The sequence below is a fragment of the Palaemon carinicauda genome, chromosome 26 (genome assembly GCF_036898095.1).
Source record: "Palaemon carinicauda isolate YSFRI2023 chromosome 26, ASM3689809v2, whole genome shotgun sequence".
Lineage (NCBI taxonomy): Eukaryota > Metazoa > Arthropoda > Malacostraca > Decapoda > Palaemonidae > Palaemon > Palaemon carinicauda.
This window is the reverse complement of record NC_090750.1, coordinates 10,120,101-10,130,100: the sequence shown is the minus strand read 5'-3', so window position 1 is coordinate 10,130,100 and position 10,000 is coordinate 10,120,101.

Sequence of the window (10,000 nt, the reverse complement as noted above, 5' to 3'; positions counted from 1 at the left end):
ATCCCAAGGTTCATATTTTTTTTGCAATGTATTCTTTCATCAGTCTTTGATATGAAAGAGAAATATGTATATCTTCACAGAATTAGCAGACATTTTCTGGCTAAAATATCCGAAATTTCATTTCATTTGAAGGTAATTCTTCTGGAAATTTTTATTTAATTTGACATGAAAACTGTAGTAAATTCATGAAATTTAGAAGCAAATTTATGAAATAATAAAAACAAAAATAGAAAAAAATATACATCAAAGACTATCATGTGTCATACGATTATCAAAGACAATGTTAGGCCGGAAATTTACATTACATTTTGCATGAAAACTAAAATAATTTTCTAGGAAAACAAAAGTATGTCATTTAATAAAATTGTGAATTATGCCTGAAGTTTATTTTAAAAGGACTTTTATTCTAAACACTGAACGACACAAGACGTCTTTTATTTGTTTATAGTTGAATAGCATAAAAAAAAAAAATCTGGAATGCATAACTTTCTGACGCTTTGTCCTCTAGGAGGACTTGGACTCGAGGAAATATCAATAGAATTCTTGTCTCTAAAGCACGTGTAAACATATATCAAAATGTATTACTACAATGCTTCCTCGGCAAAAAGCCTAGTTACGAAAAATATGGCACTGTGTCCTATATGTTACCTTATATCTTTCAGTAAATGGAAATTGCAAACATTGGTGGCAATGTCCGCAGAGTAAGAGATATTTTTTCGAGTAGACATAACCTAAGATATGTAAATATATATATATATATATATATATATATATATATATATATATATATATATATATATATATATATATATATATATATATATATATATATATATATATATATAAAAATATATAAAAATATATAAAAATATATAAAAATATATATATATATATATATATATATATATATATATATATATATATATATATATATATATATATGTATTGTTACAACCATTGGGGTTGTTATGAATGTTCTTATTATAATTGTTGTCAGTAATAAATGTAACTCAGAGCTAAAGGTCACCGGAAACAAACACTCAAGAAAAATTTAGCAATATATAATACTTAATTACAAAATTTAGATCAACCTTGTTAAAATGACAAATATCGTAGTTTAATAACAATGAAAAAAAAAAATACTAGTCCTTTGAATCACACTGGATTCCCTAAAACTAAGAAGCTAAGTCCTAACAGAGACGGAGAAATATCAGTTATAAACTTATTTGAATCCAACAATTTTTCTTGACAGACCAAAAATTACCCTAATACTAATTCCAAGAAAGAAGGAAGAAAGAGTAAATAAAACAAGAAAACCATTATAAATCCTATCTATCAACACAAAACTAAGCACACAAAATATAATAGACCTACTGGAAGACATTATGTAGTCACGACGCAAATATGACAATATATATTATACATACATAAATACATACATACATACATATACAATATTAAATAATACAAAGTATGTATAGTTTTTTTCACTTCAGTGGATGTATCAGAGGAGAAACAAAACTAGGGTCGTCATTCACTTGCCATAACAGGTATCAGGGCATGTCCTAAACGCCAGAGCATAACCACTAAGGGGAAGCAAACCCAAACGAAAATCAGTCACTCTCTGTCTTACCTGGCGTCAGCCTTCCTACAGGCAACCTCGAGAGCTTGTAAGCTCCCAAAACCACAGCAGCTGATTAGAGACGAAAGTGTACCAATTCCCTGGGAATTCCTCCTCGTCAGGGAAAAGCAAAACTGGCTCAAGTCGCAGATGACAAGAGCACCTGCAGACAACAGATCAAGGCGAGGATCAAAAGCGTAATCCAAAGAATCGTCCAAATAAACTGCCAAACAATCATCACCCAAAGTCCAAATCAGTATGCTGCTCAAGGTATGATATCAGGGGAGTGCTCAAGCCCAAACTGAACTCTGTCCCAGCACCAACGTCCAGACATCAAGTCGCGTTCATAAACACTTATATATATAAAAAAAAATGTTAAAACGATAGTTCGATAACTTAAACAACCGGGGAAGAGTCACCTAACCACTCTGATAATTGTTAGATTAAGCACTTTACAGTAAGCACCTAAAATACCAGACAACGGACACTTAAATTTCAAAGATAAAATAAATGCTCATACAAAACAAAGGCTATTCTACCACAAAAAGATTCTTAAAAAATAGTAATTAAACCTAGAAAAACAAGGCTGATCTAGACTTTCTAATACCTTCCTCCCCAGAAACAAAAAAAAAATTATTCCAATAGAATTTTTTTTTTTATATACAAAACATGAAACCGGTAAAGAGAAAAGGATTAACACATCACTCTCAAGACAAAGCAAGGTCTCAGGGTGAAACCTGAAATAAGAATTCTCATTAACAACACTACAACAAACGAATATCAATAACTGAATTGTCACACAAAGGAAACTTAACAGCCTAAACAACAGAGAAAACATAAATCAAAATGAACCATAAGGTCAAATTAGCACAAAATAGTAACCAGCAGACACTGACTGTCTCAAATTCAGCCAATAACTTTGAGTTTATATATAACAGACACTACCACAATAATGAACGCCCGCACTTTGGTTACTGCAGGTTTTTCTTTGGTTCAAAAGAAAACAGACAAATTATCAAATACCTCTCTAAGAAAACCTAACAACTAACAAACCAAACTCCAAGAGAAACACACTCATACTTATCCTCACATCTCTAAGATTAACACAAACCAATTGAAGAGACGAAAAGGGCGAGGGGAGGGGGAGCCAAGTCATGATCAAATCTACATCCCTGAAAGGGCACCGGGAATTTTATCAAATCAACATCCTTGAAAGGGCATCGGGGATTAGATTCTCTGATCCCTTAAAATGTTTAATCACAAACGAGAATTCTTGCAATTGCAGAGCCCAACGTAAAATTCTATGGTTGGCGCCTTTCATGCGCTCGATGAAAACCAGTGGGTTGTGGTCTGTCCATATTTCTATGGTATAAGAAAAATTTGTCACATAAGTCTTAAAATGCACAAGAGTACGCACCAAGGATAGGGCCTCCTTTTCAATGGTGGAATATTTTCTTTTGGAAGCCAGTAGCTTTCGGCTATAATATGATATAGGATGAACCTCTCCTACCTCGTTCCTTTGAAAAAGGACACCCCCAATACCTATGTCACTGGCATCCACTGCAATAATAAAAGGTCTCTAGAAATTAGTAGAAGTCAATATTGGATTAGATACTATTACCATCTTGAGATTATTAAATGCTTCCTCACACTGAGAAGACCACATAAACTTCTGCCCTTTCTCTAACAACTTGGTAGGTGGCTGAGCAATGTCCGAGAAATTTCATACGAATCTGCGATAATAACCAGTCATGCCCAGCACTCGCCGAACTCCTCTAACATCTCACAGCCTTTTTAAAATTACTTTAGCCGCAAGGCTGGTTTGTTTACGTGTCACCTGACCCAAACCAGCCTTGTGACCCAAATAACAAACATTTGCCTTACCTAATTCGCATTTTGTTAAATTAATAACAAAACCAGCAGACTTAAGGGCCTCAAATACCTTACGCAATCTCAACATATGCATACTCCAATCATCACTATATACAACCAAGTCATCAATATAAATTTCAGTTACTTTTAAATCACAAATGACCCTATTCATAAGCCTCTAGAAATTACACGCGGCCTTTTTCATCCCAAACGGCATTATTTTACAGTTGTGAAGCCCGAAGTGAGTTACATATGCAGAAATCTCTCTTGCTCTATCAGACAGGGGAACATGCCAATACCCTTTCAATAAATACAATTTCGTTATAAACTTAGCAGCCCCTATATGATCTATCTGAGGCAAAGGAAAAGAGTCATTCTTAGTGTGTGTGTTAACCTTACGGTAGTCTAAACACATACGGAACTTTCCGTCGGACTTCTCAACAAGGACTATCGGAGAGCTTCATGGACTAACAGAAGGTTGGACGAGATCGTGTTCCAGCATATATTTAATCTCTTTATCAACTATATCCCTCTTAATGAGATTCAGCTGATAAGGACTGTTTTACAGGAGAAGCATTACCCAAATCTACATCATGCTCAAGAAATTTAGTTCGACCTGGAGAATTCTGAAATAAATCTGGAAAAGAAGAAATTAAATTAATTCCATCCCTCCTTTGAATAATCTCTAGATGCTCCAGCCCTTCCTTCAAAACTTCTAAATTTTGAATATTATCAAAAAGAGCATTAGAAGACACCTGACAAATCAAATCCTCTAAATCCTCTGAAGGTAAATCCATAACCTCAACCACAGGCTCATAAACAATAGCCTGAGGATCATATCTATAAGAAGTATAGAGTTTTAACCTATTTATATGGAATATCCTGCACTTCCGTTTGGTCCGAGGAGCCTCTATTTCATAATTCACCTCAGACAACTTCCTCAACGCCTTCCAGGGTCCCTTAAATCTTGGTTCAAGGAAACTACTACAGTAAGTACTTAAAATTAAAACTAATTCTCCAGGCTCAAACGACCATGCTTTAATTTAATTTCATAACAGCCGGAGAACTAGCCAAATTTTCACTGGCAAATTTCCCGGCTCTAGATAATTTTTTTTCTCAAGTCCTACACAAAGTCTCTTAGGTTAGCATCCCCTCCTCGATCAGTCTCAAGCATCTCATGAAAAATCTCCAAAGACCCACATACTTTGTGTCCAAACACCAGTTCGAAATAAGCTACACCAGTTGAAGAATTTGGGTGATTTCTTAGAGCAAAGAGTGCAAAGGGAAGATCTTTATCCCATTCCTCCCCTTGTTCATAACAATACTTTTTCAAAATAGATTTAAGGGTCTGGTGGAACCTTTCCACCACCCCACTGACTCTCCGGATGATATGGTACACTGGTCTTGTGCTTAATGTCCAGTTCAGCTCACTTAACTTTAAATACTTTACTAGTAAAATTTGTGCGAGAGTCAGTTTGAATAGTACAAGGGAGACCCTAACTGGAAAAGAACTCAATTAGTTTGTCAAATACAACATTAGAGATTATCCATCTCATTGGGAAGGCCTCAGGGAATTGAGATGCTCTTATCCATAATTGTCAAGAGATGGGTAAATCCAGGCCTAGTTTTAGGCAAAGGCCTAACCACATCAATAACTAATTCTAAAAAAGGCTTACCTATTATAGGAATTGGTTTTAAGGGGGCTTTAGGAATAATTTGGTTAGGTTTCCCCATTACTTGACAAACCTAACATTCATTAATAAATTGTTTCACAGAAACATTCTGCCAACTTTCGAAAAGTTTTACATACACGGAAGTGGCCAGAAAAAGAATCATGTGCGAGACTTAATACAGACCTATGGAATTGAGATGGGACAAAAATTTATTCAATAGGAGACGTCTTGCTCATACCATGTAAAAGGATGACTAGTCCGGTATAGTAAACCATTAATCATATAAAACCTGGGTTTAATCAAACCTGCAGTGTCACCTAAATTAAAATTAAATTCCCTTTTCTGAGCTTCAATAAATGAAGACCTATCCCAATCAGGTCTCAAAACACTGCTAACCACACTACTACCACTACTATCTAAAGACCCTTGCCTCTCTACGTCTACTTCTAAACTACTTAAGATTAAATCATCGTCATTATTGATTAAATTTGCAGCTTCTACTGCTGCACGGTTTGTTACTTCAACTGGACAGGTGTGCACAGACAATATGGGGAACAACTGCTGTCCTTGGGTATTTAACATATTGTTACCCAAAATGCCGTCAATTCCAGGAATAGGGAGACTCAACAACTACTAATTCTGTCACTTTATCATAACCAGGCAAAGACAATCTGACCTCCATTAACGGAGCTGAAACTACGGTGTTCGGGAACCCTCCTAGAACAACAAAATTTCCTGTATACTCAACTAAAGTTTTCAAAGATTCTTTCAAAACCAGAGACTGAGCTGACCATGTGTCCCTGGAAAATTTCACACCAATAGTTTTAGAAGTAGATATTAATTTACAAGGCAAAATATATTTATATGAAATAGTCATGACTCCTTTCTGCTAGAGGACTGACAACTGCTACTACTACAACCATTACTAGTGCTTGATACTAGACAGTTTTCAACTATGGGATTACTGATAACAGGTTTAAAAGTAGATATTAGTGACACAGGATTATCATTATTCCTTTGGAGGTACCTTCTTCTGGCATAACACTGTGCCTGAAAATGTCCCTGCTTATTACACTGAAAACAAGTCCCCCTAACTCTATTCTTCATATTACCTGGACCAGAACCAAACCTAATATCTTCAGAAATGACACGAGTGTCCTGTCCACTAAAGGACTGATACACACACACACACACACACACACACACACACATATATATATATATATATATATATATATATATATATATATATATATATATATATATATATATATATATATATATATATACATATATATAGATATAGATATTTATATATATATATATATATATATATATATATATATATATATATATATATATATATATATATATATATATATATATATATATATATATATACATATATATATTCATATATATCTATATCTATATTTATATGTATGTATATATATATATATATATATATATATATATATATATATATATATATATATATATATATATATATATATATATATGTGTGTGTGTGTGTGTGTGTGTGTGTGTGTGTGTGGTATGTGTGTGTGGGTGAGCGTGTCTTACTTTGAATAAAATAAAATAATGGTATGTTATAAGAAAAAATGAATGAACAACGATAAGGAATGCCGACCAAAAATAAGAGAAAAAGGGGATTTTATTTTTTCAAGCAGGTCATGGATTTTTTCAGAAACACTTGGCTTTGATATCATATACAGATACAACTAAGAACAAGATAAAAGAAAATGTCCATAAATTATCCTAAAACTGGAAAATAAATTTTCTTTGGTTTACAATAAATACAGTTTTATTAAAATTAACTTTTTCGTGGAAAAGATAAACAAAACAAAAAATTTAAATAGTAACACCTTGGGTATAATTCATTTGCTGATACAAAGACAATATGTCCTTAGGACAAGATTCGTACAGCTTTATGTAAATTGTGAGGCATTCATAAATTATTCCTCTTCTCTCTTCCAGTTACACCAATTTGCCTGGCAAGATATAAGAATATGGTTTCATTAATTAACCCACATTCGTCAGCCACCACTAAATTCTCAATAAATATCTGTGAAGATAATTATATGTTGTGGAAATATTTGCTATAATAACTGATGTTGAGACGTCAAGGGTCGTTACTGAGGAGGAAACGTACCACTTTAAAATTGGGACTATGGTACACAAACTAACACACACACACACGGATATATATATATATATATATATATATATATATATATATATATATATATATATATATATATATATATATATATATATATATATATATATATATATATATATACACACACACACACTGATACGCAAAACTGTACGCTCTATCGGTATCTGTTTTCTTTTTATATATATTTTCGTAAAAATGTGCAAAATTTATCATAAATTGCATGCCAAGTAACAAACTACCAATTAGCTACGATGGTGAAGATGGGTTGATTTTAATTCTAAGTACAAAATACCTGAATTCGACAGGTATAAGTATAGTAGAATTGTCATTGACTTTTATCTTCCTTCGTGGCCGAATGGGTTAGTCACTGTCTATATAAGCTTGCCGACCAGGGTTCGATTCCCGGCCGGAGCCAAGCTCTTGTCTTTGTGAGATTTCGCCTGGGGCTCTGATCCCGAGGTCGTTAAGAGAATCCAGACATTAATATATCAAAATATATATGGCTTATTTGAATATGATAAACACGTAAAAATGTGCAAAATTTATCATAAATTGAATGCCAAGTAACAAACTACCAATTAGCTACGATGGTGAAGATGGGTTGATTTCAATTCTAAGTACAAAATACCAGAATTCGACAGGTATAAGTATAGTAGAATTGTCATTGACTTTTATCTTCCTTCGTGGCCGAATGGGTTAGTCACTGTCTATATAAGCTTGCCGACCAGGGTTCGATTCCCGGCCGGAGCCAAGCTCTTGTCTTTGTGAGATTTCGCCTGGGGCTCTGATCCCGAGGTCGTTAAGAGAATCCAGACATTAATATATCAAAATATATATGGCTTATTTGGATATATATATATATATATATATATATATATATATATATATATATATATATATATATATATATATATATATACACTGATACGCAAAACTGTACGCTCTATCGGTATCTGTTTTCTTTTTTTATATATTTTTGTCACCACTCTCTCTTCGCACTGTTGACATGCTTATGCCTGTATTTTCCTGCATCATTGTTTTTGATTTGTTATGTCATTCCTGACAGCTTGTGTACATACTCATGCTCAGTCCAAACATAGCTAGTTATATTTGAGTCCTCTCTCAATCACCTTCTAATGGTTCTCATGCACATTGGTGACCAGTGCAGTGACCAGCTACCTCCTATCTTCCTCGACACTGCTGTGGCTTACTATTTTGATGAAACTGTCTTCTGACACTGACTCTGAAATCAACGCCACATCCCTGAAACTGCTTTTTCTAACACGGTGGAATAGCAGCCACCTTGTTTCAGTTTGCCAAAGTCCAGTTTGACATTAAGGTTATGACTTAGTGAAGCACAAAAGAAGATTACGTACTCATTGCCATCCCTAAGTATACTTTCCCGGAAATATCCAATTGGGTGTGCGAGCAAGGAGACATGCCAATAATGTATGACGCCATCAAATCATTGGAGGAATATTTGCCATCACCAGCCGTCTTTATGACGAAACTTTTTTAGCTCTTTCAACAACCATTGGGGAACCAAAAAGCTTCACTCTCCCTCAAGGAAATAGCCATTATTGCTAGCCTGCAACTTGTTGCAGACTGCTCTCCTTATGAAGTGAATCTACTTCTAGCCCTTTTTGTATGCAGCCTACCTAAACCTTTATATGCTGCTATCCCTGATGTTGATTTTTTATCCATGAAGGACTGATGACCAAAGTTGAAGCCCTTCACTTCTCTACATTCCAGACCTTCATTAATGCCTCAAATCATGGTGAAGTGTACAGCTATTTAATATTGACCGAAGCCATTGTGAATGTAGTAGGGCATAGACTACCCATAACGTGCCAGCGTGGCGACAAAGGTGTCACTACCCACATATACCACCCCTTGAAAACGCCCTAACTAAGAATCCCTCCAGCCACTTACTAACACCCATTGGCCACAATTATGGTACTGCCACTGAAATTCAGAGTTGCTCCAAAGAATTGTGCGAATGGGTATCATTGTCCAAAAAAGTTGTAAGTAGGCTATTGCTTGGGGCGGAAGCCTCCACCGTCACTAATCTTTTCCTTTTACATGACGCACGTATGGGCGTGTGATTTTTGGTAGACACAGTCGCTTGCTGTTTTCTTCTACCAGGGCCACTCTGTAGGGTATGATATAGTCTGTCTATATCTGCCGACATCAGCCTGGTAGCTGCCAATGGGTCTACGATACCCAACCACAGCTATGAAACCCTCACATTATTGTTTGGTAGCACTTAATATAATTGGAAGTTTCTGATTACAGATGTCACATCACTAATCCTTGGTGTGGATATCCTCTCGCATTATCACCTCCTAGTCCATATAGTTCAACGAAGGTTAGTCAACGTGGATTCATACTTCTCGACGCCTCTCCAACCCCTCCCCGACTCTGAGCTTTGCTGTCAATATCAGCATACCCATGGATGCCTACATCCACCTCCTCACATCATACTGGAAGTTTTCCACCCAGAACATCGTCAAATGCCAACGGGTCCCATGAAACATAGCTTTTAACGCCCACTTAAGACGACCAGTGTTCACCTGATTCCGATGTCTGGTACTGGAACGTCTGTCAACTGCAAAATGAATGTTCGCAGAA